This window comes from Misgurnus anguillicaudatus, chromosome 12, assembly GCF_027580225.2.
Source record: "Misgurnus anguillicaudatus chromosome 12, ASM2758022v2, whole genome shotgun sequence".
NCBI lineage: Eukaryota > Metazoa > Chordata > Actinopteri > Cypriniformes > Cobitidae > Misgurnus > Misgurnus anguillicaudatus.
Window position 1 is genome coordinate 11,896,426 of NC_073348.2, and position 23,926 is coordinate 11,920,351.

The 23,926-nt window shown below is 38.1% G+C and overlaps 1 protein-coding gene across 1 annotated transcript in view; it reads left to right on the top strand.

Moving 5' to 3' along the window:
• The first annotated feature begins 14,057 nt into the window (after nt 1-14,057).
• Nucleotides 14,058-23,926, top strand: part of LOC141368896 (uncharacterized) — a 137,596-nt gene continuing 127,727 nt past the window's right edge. The window contains exon 1 of the mRNA XM_073873688.1: nt 14,058-14,275. The gene's annotated coding sequence lies outside the window, so the exon portion shown is untranslated. The remainder of the gene's footprint in view (nt 14,276-23,926) is intronic.

Here is a 23,926-nt window from a genome sequence, read left to right on the forward strand (position 1 = left end):
CTCTCGCAAATAACAGTGAAGCTAACGTTGGCTGCGTCCGAAAACTCTAAATTGCTGCCTTCTGAGGCAGCTTTCCAAGGCAGCAAGTCATCAAGTCATGTCCGAATTCAATGTTTGGTTTACTTCCTGTCTCCTGAGATACCTATGCGTGGACGTACATTAAGAATGTGATTGGTCGAGTCCGGTCGAGTTCGAAAAATAAAATGGCGGCCAAGGACGCGACTGGACCACCAATTTAGTGTAAATAAAGGTATATTTTTACTTTTTACACCTTTTAATTGCATTTCTAGCGAGAAATTAGTATTGTAGTTTTCAAATATGTGATTAGTTATCACAAAGGCGCTCTCTGTTTAAATTTCAAACACGCTGCCTTAGAAGTGTGTCCGAAAGTCTTTCTCTGAGCTACCTTCATGCCTCCGAAGTCATTTCCTCATGAGGCAGCGAGGCAACGAGTCACTGCCTTGAGTTTTCGGACGCAGCAAGTGTTAATAATGCGGAAGCTCAAGCTGGGCGCGACCTCCCGGGTTCGCGCCCATAGATATGTATATAAAGGCTAGATGGCTCAAGGCGGAGTCCCTAACGGCATCACCTGGCGGCCATCTTACGACAGGGCGCTCGCTCACTCGTAGTATTGAGTTTAATGGTGCAGGTACTTTTAAATGACCATAACTTGCTCAATTTTCTACCGATTTTCAAACGGTTTGGGTTTTTACAAACGTTATTAACGTGGCTATAATTCTGAATGCTTTAACATGTTTCATAAATGTATTTTTTATTTTTAGTATAGGTATGCAGTGTCATAGGTACATCTTTGACGTTTATAACAAACCAACCCGTTTGAAAATCGGTAAAAAATTAAGCAAGTCATGGTCATTTAAAAGTACCTGCATCATTAAAACTCAATGCTACGAGTGAGCGAGCGCCCTGTCGTAAGATGGCCGCCAAAATGCGGACGTTGCACTCAATTGGCCAGCAGCGCGGACGAGCCATCTAGCCTTTATATTCACCTTATTCCGCCACGCCCCTTTTTAATTCTTCGCTCTTCCGCGTCGTTAGACGATATGAAGCGGCCGCGGCAAGTAACTTGGCATATTTAATTACCTCGTCCTGTCAGGAGATGATGGAGCAGCATTGAAAATTATTAAAGTACTTATGCCTACCAATATTTACACAGTGATTTCGACTTTTTTTAAGCAAATGTGCACCTTAGCCAGTCCAATAACTATTTCGTTTTTATGTGGTACCATGATAGAATTCATTTGCAAACTTGCCAACAATTATTCCTTCAAATCAGGAGACTTAAATCCTTTTAAGTGGAATTTACAAAGCTCACATATGGTTTAAGAAATTCCTTACAGATAATATCCGATCACATTGTAAAGGTTTATATAGCTGCATGGCAGGTAACATCTGATCACATAGTAAATGTTTAATATAACTGCATGACAGGTAACAGCTGATCACATTTTAAAGGTTTAATATAATTGCACAACATCTGATCACATTGTAAAGGTTTAATATAAATGCACAACATCTGATCACACTGTAAATGTTTAATATCACTGCATGACATTGTAAAGGTTTAATATAAATGAACAACATCTGATCACACTGTAAATGTTTAATATCACTGCATGACATCTGATCACATATGAAGGTTTAATGTAACTTTACAACAGGTAAAGCAAGACCACCCTGCAATAAATTAAGACACACAGCTTTATCGGGTCATCAGGAGCTGATCCCAAGTGTTTATCTGGAAGCTGTTGGTGTATGTACTGGTAAAGTGCTTGGCGACTGTGTAATGGATGCAATATCAACCCTCTGTAAAGCTGACAAAGATGGTTGTTTCTCAGCAGAGATTTGTACATTTTTGCCAGCTCAACACATTGAAGCAGTTTCTCAGACAGGGTTTACAGGACTAGGATTTAATTATATTAGGACATTTTAGTTTTTACAAACAAACCCTACAAAAAAAAAACAAGACTGGGGCGCATCTTGTGACAAAACAATGACAATCATATATGTTGAGGTATGTCAGTAAAAGGTGTTTTTAAATTATTGTAGCTCAAATATGCATTTTAGCCTGGGACCAGCATAAGCCCTGTCAGGGAAACTGCACCATTGTTTTTCCCATATCAGATGTAGGTTGCTTCAGGTTAAGTTGTGATTTTAAAGTGTAGTTGTGGTCAGAGACGGATGGATCCTGCCATTGTGTTTCTGCATCACAGTTTAGGAACATGTTGATTGTATCATCCTCACAGTTGTCCACTGCATCACTACACATCAATGCATCTGTGAAAACAATATAACCATAAACATTTTTATGTTAGTATTTAAAATAAACTTGCATCATGAGAATTAATATATAAATGGCACCCATACTTAAACAACAGTGTGTGAGAGAGAGATGCATTAAAAAGAGACAGTAACATTATACACACAACCTCTAACTTCAGTGTTAAATAATACGTTGTTTAATAGGTCATTATCATTCTGAATGAGAAATGAACTGACATTCTAGCATCTGAAATCTCAGTAACTTGTAGGAATCACGTGGGCTACTGTAAGAATGCAATGTACTATAATATCTTGTTGTACTATCATAAATACAAAAATATAGGTGGACAATTAAAACCATTCAAAATAGTTGCATTTTATAAACTAACGTTACTGATCTTAAGTGTATTTGTAGAACGGACTTCACAAATCTAACGTTAGGCGAACAAGCACATAGTTAGCTAAGATAGCTTACCTGAAACTGGCCACCTTTTCAACACCCGGCGTGGTTTAAAGTTACCGGAACATCGTAGTCGAACCTTGGGATAAGGGTGTTCCTCAGTTGGCTTAAAATTGGTAAGAAATAAACATAAAGGCGCTCGAGTGAGCTTTTTAAGCTTAACGCGTCGCCTTCAGTCACTGCCTCAGCTGCTTCTTCTTCTATGCTGCCGGAAGAACGTTGACAAAATGAGCGCAATGGCGCCGCCCTTGTTGTCGTGAAAAATAAGGTGAATACATATCTATGTTCGCGCCTACCAAACGTATCTTAAACAAATAAGTTAAGTTACCATAACTTCAAAATGAACGTAAAAAACTATGATAAAATATGAAACACGTCAAAAACTCATGAACAAACAAGGCATTTAAGTAAAGCCTCGCCTGCAGATGTCACTGTAGCTTCGAGTAACGTAACGTTATGTTATTCTTCTATAGACGACACCATGCATTTATTATATATAATTGCATATGTTAGTCCACAACTTAAGTGGTTGTTCCTACCATCCATATAACCTCGGTTAAGCTGATTTTTGTTACCAAAAACAGGCAGACGCCTGAGTGTCTGACAACCACTTAAGTTAACGGTTACCTTTTCCCTCACTGAAATTGTTCGGTCGGTCCGTCCGTTTAACGGTTCACATTAACAATATATCAAACTAAAATCATATAAACAATAAAAATGGGCTTTAGCCACAATTTCTTAGGCTACAATTATTTGAACTATCCGTTTGTTTTTTTCCAACGCATAATTTACCTCAGAAAACAATGATAGCAGAAGATAATCCGTTATATTTCTTTATTGTTTAAACGTAAGTAATATTACACTCATCTAAATTAACAATCGACATATTTAAAATCATCAAGTTGATTAATCCACCGTCTGTCTGTGAAATTTTAAGACTTTTATGAGGAAATTTGACCTACCTCAAGAGATAGCTGAGAAAGTGGCGCTCGCTCAGTGAAGGTAAAACCAGTGAGAACCGGAAGCAAGCTCATTAGCTATACAGACTCTCGTCCAAAGCTGTCGTCTCATTGGTTTGAATTAATCACGTGATGTTACCTAATACCTGAATACTAGTCGTGTAACAAAAGTATTTCAAAAATATATATAAAATATTATCACATTTGAGCTTTGGATACGGGGCAGACAATATTAAACCATAATATTAAAAATAATAAAACAAGAAAAGCTTCCTTAAAATAAAATAAATATAATGCTATCAATGGCCATATGAACTCATTTGCTCTTATATATATAAAATGCTTATCATTTTGTTCGTTATTTTATTTAATTGATTAACTTTGAGAAATGCCCAAAATGGACAATTCTACAATAAATTGATAAATTCTTTGCCTTAAACAGTGCTTCCCAAACTGTGGGCCGCTGCCCCCCAGTGGGCCTTCGCAGTACTGCGGGGGACCTTGACTAGGCTAAATAAAAAAAATCATGTGATTTTAAAGCGTATTTATGTTGTATATTTATTTATATTTATTTCATTTTTTTATTATACTGAGGTGAGATACATTGCTTAAACGTTTTTATATATTTTTTAAATATTTTTTAACATAGTTATGTAATTCATTGCAATAGATTTATGAACTATTTGTGAGCTATGTAGCTTCTGTTACACACTTTTGGGTGGTTTCCCAGACTGGGATTAGCTTAAGACAGGACAAGGCCTTAGTTTAATTATGAAATATAACTAGTTTGAATAAACATGCCTTACTAAAAACATACTGGCGTGCATTTTAAGGAAAAACAAAGGGCACTGATGTATTTTAAGATATGTCAGTGCATGTTGTTTTCAGTTTGGACAGCTCTTATATTTATTTTAGTCTAGGACTAGTCTAATCCTTGTCCGGGAAACCACCCCTTTGTGTTATAATGGTAAATACTATGCAGAAAGTATGTAGTGTTATGGTTTTATATATGAAGAGTTTCGTTGCAAAACGAGATAACCACCATTTTTTTAAATGTTCAGAAATCTTGTTTTTTGGTTGTGCTTTCCCATTTTGTTTTGATTTAAACCTTCATAACTTAAAACATACAGCTAAGTAGCACCATAAAACAAAATAATAACATGATAACAATAATAAACATATTTTCACAAAAATGTTAAAAAATTGATTTATCTCGTTTTGCAACGAAACTCTTCATTTATTTGTAAATAATTTTTACGTCATCTTTCAACAGAATATAAAATACTTTCCATAGTTCTCATGATTCACGTGAGAATCTTAAAAACTGGTTATTAAATGTTGGTAATGTGCAAAGAGACAATCGGCTTTATTAAAAATATATGTTATACTACAAATGGGGGGGGGGGGTCGTGGATGTTTTGCTATGTTTTTGGGGGGGCTTACCAGTGTTAAGTTTGGGAAGCTCTGGCCTAAAATATTACACAGTGATAAGATGGCACTGATAGGTACAGACACACTATCATCAGTGTCATTATCCTAGTGACTATTTGTGAACCTCTTAAATGGCAAACAATTCACATAGATGTTGCAGTAAAGCACCAGCTGGGAAAAATCAAAGGTCATCATCCTATTTATCTTGTCTAAAACATAGATAAAGGAAAAGATGCATCAATATTCACATACAAACAACAGCAGTGTGCATTAAAGTATACTGTGTATCAGTTCCCAGACGTAAAAAAACATGAATATCATTATGCATTACATTATTGTCCGAAAAATGCTGCATAAATGTTTTCCCAACTAATAATGAATTTAAATATATTGAAGTTTCAAGCATCAAGACCTTCATGTTTACTGCATACTCTGATCTTGTAGCTTACAATTACATAGCAACTGCATAGCAGCATCCTAATCATCCTAGCTAGCCTCATATTAAATCAAGCTAGCCCTGCTGAACAAAGCAGCATACCAGCAAGACCAGCATATGTTGTGTTTTGGTGCTGGTTAGCTACTGAACACAAGCTAAACCAGCATCAGCACCAGCATTAGCACAAGCTAAACCAGCACCAAACAAGCAGTAGCACCAGCATCCCATGCTGGTCATACCAGCAAGACCAGCATATGTTGTGTTTTGGTGCTTGTAACCACCAGCTAAACCAGCATCAAACCAGCATAATTTCCACGCTGGTCCATGCTGGTGTGATGCAGTTTTTTCAGCAGGGAGCTTCATGCTAAACTATAGGCTATAGCTTTGTATTAAATCATGCTAACTTTATGCTAAATCATGCTAACTTCATTCTAAATTATGCTAACATAATGTTAACTTTGTTAAATGATGTTGAATGGTGTTAGCTTCATGTTAAGTCATTGTAACTTTGTTTAATCATGCTAGCATCATACTAAAACATGCAAACAGCTAGACTAAACTAAACTTCTCAAGTAAACGTTTATCCTGTGAAATTGTTAAAAATGTTCAGACTCGCTTTTTCAAGCCAACATAAAGTTTGTCTTCAAACTTTAATATCTAGTTAGTACATTAGAATCTTACAGTTATTCCTGTAAGTTGTTGACATTTCAAATGACAGTTAATTAATTAATGACCTATTAAATGTCATAATAACACTGGAGTTAAAGTTTGTGTGTACTACTGTCTCGTTTTTAATGTGTGGCAAGGTGATATACAAAAAGGGAATTACAAATGAAACTAATTTCCGACTACGCCACCCGGAATACACCGGGAAATTAAACCATAAGGCACGAAGGTTCGTTGTCAAAGATGGGGCGAGAAGGACAACACAAATATAGAAAAATATATAAATTCTTTATTTTATAGAGTAAAAAAATAATCGTCCCTCAAGAGTCACAATTTAAGCTTCACAACACATACGGAAAAAAAGACAATAAAATTAAAGTGAGAGTTGCTTGCAGGGATTGTGTAGTTTACACCCCACACTCAATACCGCAAAGTTAGTGAAGCACTGCAAAACAGCAAACCGCAATTTGTGAATTTCAATCCCCAGCCAACGCATCCCACTTCAAACAAAATACAATCAAAACAATTAAACTTATACAAAAAGACAGACATTAATAACTAAAACATAAAACAAAACAAAAAAAGCATAATCAAGGCAATTTAATAAACCGACAAACAACCATAAGCGGCAGCTGAAGGTAGTTGGGTCACGTGTACTCCCAGCGACCAGAGAGAAAGGCTGCACTTTAAAAGCAGTGGATAAAACAGTAAATTCAGACCTTCATGATCACAGTCCCGTAGTCAAATGACGTGGTCAAGGCCGTCAGCACCCGGTCAATGCCGTCAGCACCCCACCTCAGTCCTATAGCAGCCTAAAGGAGGGCAATATCATTGTCGCGGATTCGTGAGCGTCCAACTACCAAATTGAGCAAATGAGACCCAGGCAAGGCAGCAGTGCAGTCATCTCAGATTAACACTCGTCCCATTTAATGTGGTTACGGACACCGTGAAGGCGTAGGCTACATGTCACCAATTCATTCCCAAAGGTTACGAACAGGCCAGTTGACAGTCTTGCCTGGGCCCGGGACAAGATAATCTTAGAGGGCCCCCCACCCCTTACTTTTTACTGGTAACAAGACATTTGGCATTATCAGATTCAGGACCCACGAATATTGCCATTGTATAAAACATTTAGTTAAAGGTGCAGTGTGTAATTTTTAGAAGGATCTCTTGACAGAAATGCAAAATAATATACAAAACTATATTATATGGGGTGTATAAAGACCTTTTAATAATGAACCGTTATGTTTTTATTACATTAGAATGAGAAGTTTTTATCTACATACACAGAGGGTCCCCTTACGTGGAGGTCGCCATTTTGTGTCGCCATGTTTCTACAGAAACCTTTAACGGACAAACTTTTTTTACTAAGTTGTCTCTGACGATGACATGTTTTACCGGTGGTGGCTACTGTAGCTTCTCTATGCGTTTCAAAAGCGAGGGGTGAGTGGATTGAGCCGTTGGTTGCAATTTGCAACCTCACCACTAGATGCTTCTAAAATTTACACACTGCACCTTTAAATGTAGTATATACTGACACAAAATATCATAATCACGTATGAATTATGAACAGACTATTGGAAATATCAGTAAAACAACTTCAGCTAATATTATGCCGTGTTTGGACTAAAAATTGAATAAATATTACTCCTCTCTTTAGAAATTTGAAGTAAACATATATAAACTCAATCAAAATTTCTCCAAACATGCACGCCTTTGAACCAAAAGCCCAGAGGGATATTATTTTGTAAAGAGCTTTCATGATGAGCATGCATTGCATTTTTCTCAATGAATGCGACTGAGGGAAGAGCCCTGCATTTCAGTCCAAGCCCGACCCGACCTTTTTACACCCCTCAGGTCGGGTTTCGGCCAATTTTAACCTCACAGCTGATACGCAGGCGGACCTCGAGCTTATTTAGGCTTCTCCGTCTTTTTATATTTTTCAATTTAATTAAAATAACATTTTGACAGACGATGATTGCAAAACAAACGTAGTAAGACTTTTAACCTATAGCACGAGTCCGCTATAAGCACAGCCAGTCACACATTTACAATGCAGCTGTTGCGTATTTAACAGCAGTACCGCAGCGCACCGGGAAAAAATATTAATGGAGGACTAAAACCTTGGATACTGCGCATAATCTATACAAACAGCATCCAATACATAATCTATATATGCATAGCGAAGTTTTTAGCAGGTTGCATGTTTATTCGGTTTCATCTTTATTTCGTTTCGTTTTGTAGCTATAGCCCTTTTCATTTTTATATTTCTGCCCCCGTTGCAGCTGCGAGCAGCAGAGCAACCTGCCTCCGCTTTTAAAAAATAGTGTGTGTAGATAATAAACGTTTAAACTAACACTGTGATATGCTGAAAATATATATTTTATGTAGTTGTTATTATAGACAAGTGAAGTGTTGATTTGAGAGTTCAATTCATCAAACATGTCGTCAACTTGCTGTCGGCTGCTAACCGCTTGTTGGAACAAACAAAAATACTCTAAAATGTAAATAAAAAAAAGAAATATAACTATTTTGCCATTTAAAACAAATCTGAACTGCTTTAATTGCTGCAAGAGTAGTAGGCCTACAGCTGTATAAGGAATCTGTGCAAGGAGTTATTTTTTTGCTATTTCTGCGGATTTCTTTTGCAAAATCTATGCGGAATTTTGCAGAATAATTAAACATGTTTTAAGCACATTAAGCACATTTGAGAGAATGTGCGCTGTGAATATTACAAAACAATAAAATATTTTATAATTACATTTTATTAAAGGATTACCCTGAATTAAACTGGACCAACATGAACCAACAGATAATGAACAATGTGCTGTCACGACCATAGAGTTTTATATAAAATACATATATTACTGTCTACAGTGTAACAGTAAAAAGAAAAGGCTTCTCATTATGAATGTAGCCTATATCAAGATAATTTCATCTGTTTAACAATTTATATTTATCTTGTAAACGGATTTGAAATAATAAATAATTGTCGCGTCACTTGGCAATAGAGATCTCATCTCATTATCTTCTCCGCGGTAAGTTTTATTTCAAATTCAAGTTTTACACATTAAATATTAAATAGTTTGTGCTTTCTCTCATAAAAACCTCACCACACTGCGTGTCATTTGTACGCATCTTGGTGAGAACGGGTAGTTCTAAACACACGCGATGCAGTGACTTTATCTGCGGTCACAGATTAGGGGAGAATTAGGAATTCTATTTTCCTCTATTTTCCTCTATAAGGCCTATATTTTCTTCTTTTCTTTTATTTTCTGAGCACCGGACTTGTGCTGAGTCTGACCGGACATTTTGAGCGTACTGAACTTCAAATCAAATGAATCAAATATTTTCTTTATTTTTAACAATTATTCCATAGGTTCCAGTTCTGGGCCCCCCTCTGGGCCCACCCCCACCCTGGGCCCGGGACAACAGACCCGTTTGTCCCCCCCTGTCGGCGGGCGTGGTTACGAACATCACGTACTCGGTGATGAGACACCCGATGGAACGAGCATTATCCATTTATTCATTCATAAAAACCCGCGTCTGCCAAGAGGGTGGTACCACTGGATGACGCATCTCGCTCCCCAACCTCTCAGGGCTTTTATACCCTCTGAATCAACATCCAATTGGTCTGGTTTTACCACACATTAACCAATGACTAGACGTCATCCTGCTACAAATGTATCTCTCTCAAACCCTATTGTTTAAGTATGGGTGCCATTGTATATTCTCATAATGTAAGCTTATTTTAAGTACAAATGTAACATGTTTATGGTTATTATTTTCACAGCTGCATTGATTTGAAGTGATGCAGTGGACAACTTGTGAGGGTGATACCATCCACATGCACCTTAACTGTGATGCAGAAATACAATAGGAGGATCTGTCTACACTTCAGAATCACAACTCAACCTTAAACAACCCATATCTGTTATGGTAAAACAATGTGGCGGTTTTCCAGAAAGGGCTTATACTGTTCCCGGGCAAAAATGCATGTTTGAGCTACTGTAATTAAGAAAACACCTTGTACTGACACATCTCAACATATATCAGTGCCATTGTTTTGTTTCAAGATGCACACCAGTCTTGTTTTTGTAAGGTTTGTTTGTAAAAACTAAAATGTCCTAATATAAGTGCCCAGTCCTGGTTTAATCTAAGGCTCTGTTTACACGTACATGGTTATTTTTAAAAACTGAGAGATTTACCTTCGTTTGTGCCCCTCGTTTACACGCAAACGGAGAACTCGCCTCTGAAACCGATTGTTTCTTAAAACTCCGGCCAGAGTGGAGATCTTGAAAATCTTCGGTAGCACGGTCGCATGTAAACTGAGACAAACGGATGTTAAAGCAGGCAACGTCACAGAGTATGCGCCAGAGCTCGCACCTACGTCAAAAGTGCGACCTATGTTTACATGTGTGACTGCTACTCTGAACGCTTCCAAGATCACATTTATGTTCGTGCAAACTCGTTTCGTGTGTTTGTATTTGCAAATACAGCTGCTCCATTATGTAGAGGAGCAGAGACGAGTGCTCAGAGATCAGCAATTTTACGCGTGTTTGACTTCATGCGGCGCTGCATGAACCGACAGACGGATGATGTCAAAGTACCGCGAGGGCGATTCGAAATTAGACCTCTACGTGTGATTCCTCAACTCGCTCTCGCGGTACCTTGACGTCATCGATCACCTACTGCAACAACACCTCCCTCCAACATGAAGAACCAGTTGGCGTCACGACCAGCGCTGCCGGTGATTGGCTTACGTGGGCTTGAGCTTCTCTTGACGGCATATATGCACGGGTACGTGTACATAAACACTTTTCTGAAAACTGACATGTGTGCACGATATTATGTTTGAAACCGGAGAGCTTGAAATGTCCGTTTATGAAAATAGCCGCCCACGTGTAAACATAGCCTAAACCATTGGTGACCAGACCTGTGTCTTGAGATCTACTGTCCTGCAGAGTTCAGCTCCAACCCCAATCAAACACACCTGAACCTGGCAATCAAGCATTTCAGGGCAACCTTAAAATTATAGTCAGGTGTGTTTGTTAAAGCTGGGTTGGAACTAAAATATGCAGGAGGGTAGATCTCCAGGAACAGGGTTGGTCACCCCTGATCTAAACAAAGGGTTTCCAAACTGTGTCCTGCAAAGTTTAGCTCTAACCATAATCAAACACACCTGAAGCAGCCAATTAAGGTCTTACTAAGCATACTAGAAACTTACTGGCAGGTGCTCTGATGCAAGTTAGAGCTAAACTCTGCAGGACACCAGCCCTCCAGGACTGAGTTTGGGCACCCCTGCTAAACCCTGTCTGGGAAACTGCCCCAATGTTTTGAGCTGGCACCATTGGACATTACTGCCGCAGAGAAACAACCACCTTTCTCAGCTCTACACAGGGTTGACATTGGATGCATTATTATTATAAAATGCATTCATGTGCACTTTACCAATACTGTACATAGTCAACAGCTTCCAGCTATACACTTGGGATCAGCTCCTGATGCCTCTCATAATGCTGTGTTATAATTTATTGCAGGTTGATCTTGCTGAAAGGATATTTTTATAAACCTTTACAATGTGACCAGTTGTTACATGTTGTGCATAGTTATTTTTATTAAACCTTTACAATGTCACCAGATGTTAACTGTTGTTAAAAGTTATTTTTATAAACCTTTACAATGTCACCAGATGTTACATGTTGTGAAAAGTTATTTTTATAAACCTTTACAATGTTACCAGATGTTACATGTTGTGAAAAGTTATTTTTATAAACCTTTACAATGTTACCTGTTGTGAATAGTTATTTTTTATAAACCTTTACAATATCACCAGATGTTGTCTGTTAGCCATTATAAAACCACGTGAGCTCTGTAGATTCCTCTTAAAACTTAGAGAAGAATTAATTCTTTGCAAGGTTGCAAATGAATTTCATCTTGGTTTAATACATATTAAACTGTCTGAGGTGCACATTTACTAAAAAAAAAAAAAAAAAACGAAATCACCCTCACTGTGTAACAGTTCACGATTTAAATATTGGTATGCCTAGGTACTTTAATAATTTTAGGTTGGTAAATATATCCATATATGCCGTATATTGCCATATTGTCTACCCACGTTAACAATGACGATGGATGAGACAATATAAGACCATCCGAGCGTCTTATGAAGCTTCCTCCAATTTAAAACATTTACGGCAGTAACGTTATTTGTCATTACGCTAAAGTTGAAAGAGAGCTATAAACAATCGTCTTACTATTAAACTAGCTATCGGATGTGCCGTGTCAGTTTAGCGGAAGTCGGACATCTCGCGGGATTCTGTGTGACTTGGACAACTTAAATTTCCGCCCCCTGCTAAAAGTTACGCCGCTTTAAGGTACGCCCCTCTCTTGCACTCCGCAGACAGCTGCAGCCAGGGGCTTCTCCACTCCAGATCAGTGGGTGGCGGTAAATGCACCCGAAAGTTGTTTGCCAACCGCCAATAAAAACAAGAGAAGAAGCTCGAAGAACCACCAAGGTTTTTCTCCCATGTTGGGAGAGTGAGAGAGTCAAAAATAAATGTTTTGCTTGGATTGCAGTGGATATAGCAAGGAAAATGGGATTAGATCAGGTAGCATGCATCCCTACGGTCCCATTGACAGTAACTGCTCCATGGTCATTTCCATCTGTTTTTGTTGACTTCTATCTATTAGAAAATAGTCATCTTTTTAAAGATGCAGGAAATTTGCCAAGTATAGTGGAGGAAAGAATCCACACAGGATATCAGAGTTATGTACCAATACAGATGGATCTAAAGATCCTACAGGAAGAACAGCGTATGCTTTTACAATTCCATCTTTACAAGTATCTATTAATAAAAGAACATCAGATTACCTGGCAGTTTATACAGTTGAATTAATTGCAATTGCATCAGCTCTACAATGGGTAGAACAAGTAAAACTAAATAGAGGAATTCTGTGTTCAGATTCAAGTTCAGTGTTATTATCAATTCAGTCATTTTCATCCCGGAGTAGGCAGGATATAGTCAATGAAATATATGAAACTCTTTTTAGGCTCCAAAGGTTAAATATAATAGTTTCATTTATGTAAGTACCTGCGCACAGGGGAATTAAAGGCAATGAAACTGCAGATACATTAGCAAAGGAAGCAAGCAAGCAGGAAAATATAATGGACATTTTATTTAGTAAAACAGAAATAAAGACAATAATTAAAAGTGAAATGATAAGGAAATGGCAAAACAAATGGAACAAGGGTAGTACGGGTAGACATTTTATAATTTTCAGAAAGATGTGGGAAGAATGAGGATGACAGGGCGAAATGCCTTGGAAGATAGCATAATATCAAGGTTAAGGCTGGGTCATACAAGATTAAATAAGACATTACAACTCATTGGAAAACATCCTACTGGTCTGTGTGAATATTGTCAAGAGGAGGAATCAGTGGAGCATGTGTTATGTCATTGCCGAAAGTATAATACAGAAAGAGAAATATTGAGAAGGACACCACAGGACACATTAACTGTTGAGCAAATACTTGGACAATCAGGAGGTTATCATTCTTTAATTATGTTTTTGAAGGAAACTGGCTAAATAAACAGAATTTAAATTATCTCATTAAAGGAAATTAATTATCTGATGTTGTATTAATATTATAATTATTATTGTTAGTCATTTGTATTAAATATATATATAGGTTTTTTTTTATTTAATTAAGTTTGGGTAGATACTCTAGTTCACACTCCAGCATAGTAGGTGGCGGTATTGAACCTAAACGTTGGATGCCACCCGCCATAAAACATAAGAAGAAGAAGAAGAAGAAGAAGAAGAAGCTCGAAGAATAAGCTGTAGCTGCAGTTACGGTTTAACATCAGACGTCACGCCACAGTATACAAACAGTAACATCATCATAATTAAATGATCTATGGCGAGAGATTAACACCACGTTATTGATGAGCTGCACTCATATGATTATTTCTTTATACCGAATGGATAAGAAAACCGAAGCATCAGCATTGTGAGCAACGATTGCAAACATCACAATATGTAAGTACAAGCAGTAACTTTTAGATCTTTTTAATTTAAAATTGTCTGGTAATGAATAAAATGTAATTGAAAACTGTGATTAACACGTGGGCGTTATTCGTTTTTAAAGAAGTTTTTAAAGTAAATAAAATCTAAAATCGCATAGCTGTCACGTGGCCAAAACTTTAAATATTGTTTTGCAAGTATCTGAGTGATGCTTAGATAATAAAATATGATCAGCGTTGATAAAATAAGAGAATAATACCGTGAGCACATTTTCCTACTTTTGGAGAAAGTGAAACCAAAAGTGTTATTGGGGTGTAGATACAAGTGCAATTTCTAGCAAGTCAAACTATTAATTTCTTGAAAAAATGTTATGAAAAGCGAAAACATGGGCATTTAAATAGCTCGCGTTCTCCGCTTTTTAATATAGAGGGTTTTTACGGCACTCCATCAATCCGGAAGTCGGCCATTTTGTCGATACTGAGCGTAAACAATGCCATGGAACCGAACGGACCTCGCACATTTTGCTGATGAAACAGTAGCAATTTTAACATAAAGTGGCATGGCATCTTACGCACAGAAGCCACTATGTTTAGTGGCACTTCCAGTTTCCATGGACTTTTACAACTTTGTTTAGTGGCCCGTGGAGTAGCACTTCCGGTGTCAAGTGCCTCATACCACTCCGTTTAGGCAAAATATATCCTGTAAAAGAAACATTGGAGCGTTTTCATTTGGACATTGATAACAAATGTTCTTTTTGTAATTGTGAAAAAGAGACTATTGTACACCTATGAATGTCCCTGCTCATCCTTCTTTTGGTACAATATGTCACAATTTTTAATTGTTATCTTCAGTTGCACTGCATTCAAATGAATATGACTTTTCCAAAGGAAAAATGTTTGTTCTTGATTTTGTATTTGCTATTATGGAAATTTTATATTCACAAGGTGAAATGGAGTAACTCGGAACCCAATTTTGTTTATTTTCAAACAGCCTTTAAAGTATATTTAGAATCTATAAAATTTGTGAAGAACAACTTTGACTTTTAAATTTAATATATGTTTGTGATGCCCTTTTTATTGTTATTTTATTTTATTTTTGTACAGTATCTGAATTGTGAAAATATATGACGTTATGTGGACTTGCCCTTTTGTATAATTCTGAATTTCAAATGTTCAATAAAAAAAGAGGGGAAAAAACACTTTGCTTAGTGGCTCGCCTCGTCCACTAACACAGGTCAGTAAAACTTACAGATAGGTCTGTTGGATTGAGGCATATGGCACTGATAGTAACCTATTGATCATCCTAGAGTAACTTGTGCGTGCTGCTGCTATATACCTTTTGCGTGTTTGCAAACAGAGATGAGTTTTTTTGTGGGCAGAGCCCAACTGGTGACAGAAAGTGAATGCTTCTCAATAGCTGTGTGAAGTGTTCTAGCATTAAACTGTGATTTTTAAGCATCCGGTGTTCTGTAGAAGTCTGTTTCCCCTATATTTCTCTTAAGTGTAATGTTTCTTATAACGTTTTCACCAAGTTACGTTTATTTTTTAAATAAATTAAAAGTTTAAATTAGGGTTGGGCGATGTCCCCATAAATTGGCAGTTGACGATGGTTACGTAAACCATCGCGATGGACGATGATATCGTTAGGTGGGGGGGTATTTTAATTTTTCGTTATTATTCGTTATTATATAATTATTATTCGTTATTTTAATTTATTTTTCCACTTAAGAAGAGTTGTGCACTTTTTATTTTAATATATATTTTACATAAATACTATTCTGTACTTAAAATCTATAATTTTGTTATTTTACTATCCCAACTAATGTCTCTTTCCTATAGGTTGCACATAAGGGGAAAAAGTAGCTTTAATCCACTGAAGAAGAGTTGTGCACTTTTAAGCACTTTTTAATCTCTTTACATAAATATTTTTTTCTATTTAAAAGCTATAATTTCGTTATTTTACTAACCCAACGACTCCTCCGCGCTTTCCAAATTTTGCACGTAAATATCTGAGCGGGGTAAAGTTAGTTTTGTTTTGGATATTCGTGACACATTCGGTACTGAAAATAAAGCATATTTATAAAAAGAGCAAAGCTGATAATGTTTCACAACCTTCATTAACAATGGTTTCTGTCTATAAAATAACCACTGACCCGCAGAAGCCGTCGCAATCTCAATTGTGCTGGAAAGCGCTCTTTTGGCGGAGCCGCAAGTAAGGGACCGTGGGGAAAGTGCAGGTTTTCTTGTTTGATGAGCGGTGTTTTTGTAACAGCCTCCCTGCAAAATGTCCTATGAACAACAAACCAGTGCCACCCAGCACAGGGGGACAGGGGACACCCCCCACAACCTCTACCCCAAGCCCCACTGGTGAAAAATGGAACTGCATGTCCAACATTAACACTCCTTTTGTAACAACTTTGTCCATCGGCGAGACAGAGACACCAAACAAGTGTCATTCAGTACTGGAGGACAGGGGACATCTTTCACAACTTCTATTTTAACCCCTACTGGTGAAAAATGGAACTGCATGTCTAACATTAACACTCTTTTTGTAATAACTTTGTCCATCGGCGAGACATAGACATCAAACAAGTGTCATTCAGTACTGGAGGACAGGGGACATCTTTCACAACTTCTATTTTAACCCCTACTGGTAAAAAATGGAATTGCATGTCTAACATTAACACTCTTTTTGTAATAACTTTGTCCATCGGCGAGACAGAGGCACCAAACAAGTGTCATTCAGTACAGGGGGACAGGGGACATCTTTCACAACTTCTATTTTAACCCCTACTGGTGAAAAATGGAATTGCATGTCTAACATTAACACTCTTTTTGTAATAACTTTGTCCATCGGCGAGACAGAGGCATCAAACAAGTGTCATTCAGTACTGGAGGACAGGGGACATCTTTCACAACTTCTATTTTAACCCCTACTGGTGAAAAATGGAATTGCATGTCTAACATTAACACTCTTTTTGTAATAACTTTGTCCATCGGCGAGACAGAGGCATCAAACAAGTGTCATTCAGTACAGGGGGACAGGGGACATCTTTCACAACTTCTATTTTAACCCCTACTGGTGAAAAATGGAATTGCATGTCTTACATTAACACTCTTTTTGTAATAACTTTGTCCATCGGTGAGACAGAGACATCAAACAAGTGTCATTTAGCACAGAGGGACAGGGGACATCTTGCACAACTTCTATTTTAACCCCTACTGGTGAAAAATGGAACTGCATGTCTAACATTAACACTCTTTTTGTAATAACTTTGTCCATCGGGGAGACAGACACATCAAACAAGCGTCGTTCAGTACAGAGGGACAGGGGACATCTTTCACAACTTCTATTTTAATCCCTACTGGTGAAAAATGGAATTGCATGTCTAACATTAACACTCTTTTTGTTATAGCGTTGTCCATCAGCGAGACAGACACATCAAACAAGTGTCATTCAGTACAAGGGGACAGGGGACATCTTTCACAACTTTTATTTTAATCCCTACTGGTGAAAAATGGAATTGCATGTCTAACATTAACACTCTTTTTGTAATAGCGTTGTCCATCAGCGAGACAGACACATCAAACAAGTGTCATTCAGCACAGAGGGACAGGGGACATCTTTCACAACTTCTATTTTAACCCCTACTGGTGAAAAATGGAATTGCATGTCTAACATTAACACTCTTTTTGTAATAACTTTGTCCATCGGCGAGACAGAGACATCAAGCAAGTGTCGTTCAGTACAGAAGGACAGGGGACAGCTTTCACAATTTCTATTTTAACCCCTACTGGTAAAAAATGGAATTGCATGTCTAACATTAACACTCTTTTTGTAATAACTTTGTCCATCGGTGAGACAGACACATCAAACAAGTGTCATTCAGTACAAAGGGACAGGGGACATCTTTCACAACTTTTATTTTAATCCCTACTGGTGAAAAATGGAATTGCATGTCTAACATTAACACTCTTTTTGTAATAACTTTGTCCATCGGCGAGACAGAGACATCAAACAAGTGTCATTCAGTACTGGAGGACAGGGGACATCTTTCACAACTTCTATTTTAACCCCTACTGGTGAAAAATGGAACTGCATGTCTAACATTAACACTCTTTTTGTAATAACTTTGTCCATCGGCGAGACAGAGACATCAAACAAGTGTCATTCAGTACTGGAGGACAGGGGACATCTTTCACAACTTCTATTTTAACCCCTACTGGTGAAAAATGGAATTGCATGTCTTACATTAACACTCTTTTTGTAATAACTTTGTCCATCGGTGAGACAGAGACATCAAACAAGTGTCATTTAGCACAGAGGGACAGGGGACATCTTGCACAACTTCTATTTTAACCCCTACTGGTGAAAAATGGAACTGCATGTCTAACATTAACACTCTTTTTGTAATAACTTTGTCCATCGGGGAGACAGACACATCAAACAAGCGTCGTTCAGTACAGAGGGACAGGGGACATCTTTCACAACTTCTATTTTAATCCCTACTGGTGAAAAATGGAATTGCATGTCTAACATTAACACTCTTTTTGTAATAGCGTTGTCCATCAGCGAGACAGACACATCAAACAAGTGTCATTCAGTACAAGGGGACAGGGGACATCTTTCACAACTTTTATTTTAATCCCTACTGGTGAAAAATGGAATTGCATGTCTAACATTAACACTCTTTTTGTAATAGCGTTGTCCATCAGCGAGACAGACACATCAAACAAGTGTCATTCAGCACAGAGGGACAGGGGACATCTTTCACAACTTCTATTTTAACCCCTCCTGGTGAATAATGGAATTGCATGTCTAACATTAACACTCTTTTTGTAATAACTTTGTCCATCGGTGAGACAGAGACATCAAGCAAGTGTCGTTCAGTACAGAAGGACAGGGGACAGCTTTCACAATTTCTATTTTAACCCCTACTGGTGAAAAATGGAATTGCATGTCTAACATTAACACTCTTTTTGTAATAACTTTGTCCATCGGTGAGACAGACACATCAAACAAGTGTCATTCAGTACAAGGGGACAGGGGACATCTTTCACAACTTTTATTTTAATCCCTACTGGTGAAAAATGGAATTGCATGTCTAACATTAACACTCTTTTTGTAATAACTTTGTCCATCGGCGAGACAGAGACATCAAATAAGTGTCATTCAGCACAGAGGGACAGGGGACAGCTTTCACAATATCTCTTTTTAACCCCTACTGGTGAAAAATGGAACTGCATGTCTAACATTAACACTCTTTTTGTAATAACTTTGTCCATCGGCGAGACAGAGACATCAAACAAGTGTCATTCAGTACTGGAGGACAGGGGACATCTTTCACAACTTCTATTTTAACCCCTACTGGTGAAAAATGGAATTGCATGTCTAACATTAACACTCTTTTTGTAATAACTTTGTCCATCGGCGAGACAGAGACATCAAACAAGTGTCATTCAGTACTGGAGGACAGGGGACATCTTTCACAACTTCTATTTTAACCCCTACTGGTGAAAAATGGAACTGCATGTCTAACATTAACACTCTTTTTGTAATAACTTTGTCCATCGGCGAGACAGAGACATCAAACAAGTGTCATTCAGTACTGGAGGACAGGGGACATCTTTCACAACTTCTATTTTAACCCCTACTGGTGAAAAATGGAATTGCATGTCTAACATTAACACTCTTTTTGTAATAACTTTGTCCATCGGGGAGACAGAGGCATCAAACAAGTGTCATTCAGTACAGGGGGACAGGGGACATCTTTCACAACTTCTATTTTAACCCCTACTGGTGAAAAATGGAATTGCATGTCTAACATTAACACTCTTTTTGTAATAACTTTGTCCATCGGCGAGACAGAGGCATCAAGCAAGTGTCGTTCAGTACAGGAGGACAGGGGACATCTTTCACAACTTCTATTTTAACCCCTACTGGTGAAAAATGGAATTGCATGTCTTACATTAACACTTTTTTTGTAATAACTTTGTCCATCGGTGAGACAGAGACATCAAACAAGTGTCATTTAGCACAGAGGGACAGGGGACAGCTATCACAATATCTCTTTTTAACCCCTACTGGTGAAAAGAGGAACTGCATGTCTTACAATAACACTCTTTTTGTAATAGCTTTGTCCATCAGCGAGACAGACACATCAAACAAGTGTCATTCAGTACAGGGGGACAGGGGACATCTTTCACAACTTTTATTTTAATCCCTACTGGTGAAAAATGGAATTGCATGTCTAACATTAACAATCTTTTTGTAATAGCGTTGTCCATCGGCGAGACAGACACATCAAACAAGTGTCATTCAATACAGGGGGACAGGGGACATCTTTCACAACTTCTATTTTAACCCCTACTGGTGAAAAATGGAATTGCATGTCTAACATTAACACTCTTTTTGTAATAACTTTGTCCATCGGCGAGACAGAGACATCAAATAAGTGTCATTCAGCACAGAGGGACAGGGGACAGCTTTCACAACTTCTATTTTAATCCCTACTGGTGAAAAATGGAATTGCATGTCTAACATTAACACTCTTTTTGTAATAACTTTGTCCATCGGTGAGACAGACACATCAAACAAGTGTCATTAAGTACAAGGGGACAGGGGACATCTTTCACAACTTTTATTTTAATCCCTACTGGTGAAAAATGGAATTGCATGTCTAACATTAACACTCTTTTTGTAATAACTTTGTCCATCGGCGAGACAGAGACATCAAACAAGTGTCATTCAGCACAGAGGGACAGGGGACATCTTTCACAACTTTTATTTACATCCCTACTGGTGAAAATTGGAATTGCATGTCTAACATTAACACTCTTTTTGCAATAGCGTTGTCCATCGGCGAGACAGACACATCAAACAAGTGTCATTCAGTACAGGGGGACAGGGGACATCTTTCACAACTTCTATTTTAACCCCTACTGGTGAAAAATGGAAATGCATGTCTAACATTAACACTGTTTTTGTAATAACTTTGTCCATCGGCGAGACAGAGACATCAAACAAGTGTTATTCAGTACAGGGGGACAGGGGACATCTTTCACAACTTCTATTTTAACCCCTACTGGTGAAAAATGGAATTGCATGTCTAACTGTATTACTCTTTTTGTAATAACTTTGTCCATCGGCGAGACAGACACATCAAACAAGTGTCATTCAGTACAGAGGGACAGGGGACATCTTTCACAACTTTTATTTTAATCCCTACTGGTGAAAAATGGAATTGCATGTCTAACATTAACACTCTTTTTGCAATAGCGTTGTCCATCGGCGAGACAGACACATCAAATAAGTGTCATTCAGCACAGAGGGACAGGGGACAGCTTTCACAATATCTCTTTTTAACCCCTACTGGTGAAAAATGGAATTGCATGTCTAACATTAACACTCTTTTTGTAATAACTTTGTCCATCGGCGAGACAGAAACATCAAACAAGTGTCATTCAGTTCAGAGGGACAGGGGACATCTTTCACAACTTCTATTTTAACCCCTACTGGTGAAAAATGGAATTGCATGTCTAACATTAACACTCTTTTTGTAATAACTTTGTCCATCGGCGAGACAGAGACATCAAATAAGTGTCATTCAGCACAGAGGGACAGGGGACATCTTTCACGGCTTCTATTTTGGCCCCGGCTGGTGAAGAATGGAATTGCATGTCTGGCATTGGCACTCTTTTTGTGGTGACTTTGTCCATCGGTGAGACAGAGACATCAAACAAGTGTCATTCAGCACAGAGGGACAGGGGACATCTTTCACAACTTTTATTTTCATCCCTACTGGTGAAAAATGGAATTGCATGTCTAACATTAACACTCTTTTTGTAATAACTTTGTCCATTGTCCCCTGTCCCTCTGTACTGAACAACACTTGTTTGATGTGTCTGTCTCGCTGATGGACAAAGCTATTACAAAAAGAGTGTTAATGTTAGACATGCAATTCCATTTTTCACCAGTAGGGGTTAAAATAGAAGTTGTGAAAGATGTCCCCTGTCCCTCTGTACTGAACGACACTTGTTTGATGTGTCTGTCTCCCCGATGGACAAAGTTATTACAAAAAGAGTTTTTAAGTTATACATGCAGTTCCATTTTTCACCAGTAGGGGTTAAAATATAAGTTGTGAAAGATGTCCCCTGTCCCTCTGTACTGAACAACACTTGTTTGATGTGTCTGTCTCGCCGATGGACAAAGTTATTACAAAAAGAGTGTTAATGTTAGACATGCAGTTCCATTTTTCACCAGTAGGGGTTAAAAAGAGATTGTGAAAACTGTCCCCTGTCCCTCTGTACTGAACGACACTTGTTTGATGTGTCTGTCTCCCCGATGGACAAAGTTATTACAAAAAGAGTGTTAATGTTAGACATGCAGTTCCATTTTTCACCAGTAGGGGTTAAAATAGAAGTTGTGAAAGATGTCCCCTGTCCCTCTGTACTGAATGACACTTGTTTGATGTGTCTGTCTCGCCGATGGACAACGTTATTACAAAAAGAGTGTTACAGTTAGACATGCAATTCCATTTTTCACCAGTAGGGGTTAAAATAGAAGTTGTGAAAGATGTCCCCTGTCCCTCTGTACTGAACGACACTTGTTTGATGTCTCTGTCTCGCCGATGGACAACGCTATTACAAAAAGAGTGTTAATGTTAGACATGCAATTCCATTTTTCACCAGTAGGGGTTAAAATAGAAGTTGTGAAAGATGTCCCCTGTCCCTCTGTACTGAACAACACTTGTTTGATGTGTCTGTCTCGCCGATGGACAAAGCTATTACAAAAAGAGTGTTAATGTTAGACATGCAATTCCATTTTTCACCAGTAGGGGTTAAAATAGAAGTTGTGAAAGATGTCCCCTGTCCCTCTGTACTGAACGACACTTGTTTGATGTGTCTGTCTCCCCGATGGACAAAGTTATTACAAAAAGAGTTTTAAAGTTATACATGCAGTTCCATTTTTCACCAGTAGGGGTTAAAATAGAAGTTGTGAAAGATGTCCCCTGTCCCTCTGTACTGAACGACACTTGTTTGATGTGTCTGTCTCCCCGATGGACAAAGTTATTACAAAAAGAGTTTTAAAGTTATACATGCAGTTCCATTTTTCACCAGTAGGGGTTAAGGTCTTTACACACCGGGACGTTTTTCGGGCGCGTTTGTCGTCGACGTTTAACGTCTCGTGACTCAAGAACGAGCGCCAATGTGAGTGCGCACACCCACGCGAAAAGCGCGACGCGCAAAAGCGTCATTTTCAGAAAAACGCCTCGGACGCGTTTTTTTGGTTTGACGCGGCGCGTTAAAAGTTGGCCGACCAATGAGATTGGCGCTTTTGTTCACGTGCCTGGCGCTGCTGAAGTTCCAGTAAAACACGACTTGGTGGCGCTCAAGCACAAAATGGTCTTGCGGAGCACGTGGAACAGGTAAACACACAAAGAAGATGCATCGAGGCTGTGGAGGTTTATGAAGGTGTCGGAGTTCCTCACATCATCGACTGAATTTCGAAGGTAACATATATACATTAGAACATTACAATACATAGCTGTGTGGGCCATATGATTAGATTAAACTTTGTTGTCATTACACAAGCACAAGACAACGAAATGCAGTTAAGGTCTAACCAGAAGTGCAAAAGCAGTATAAAAAGTGCAGGGTATCAATA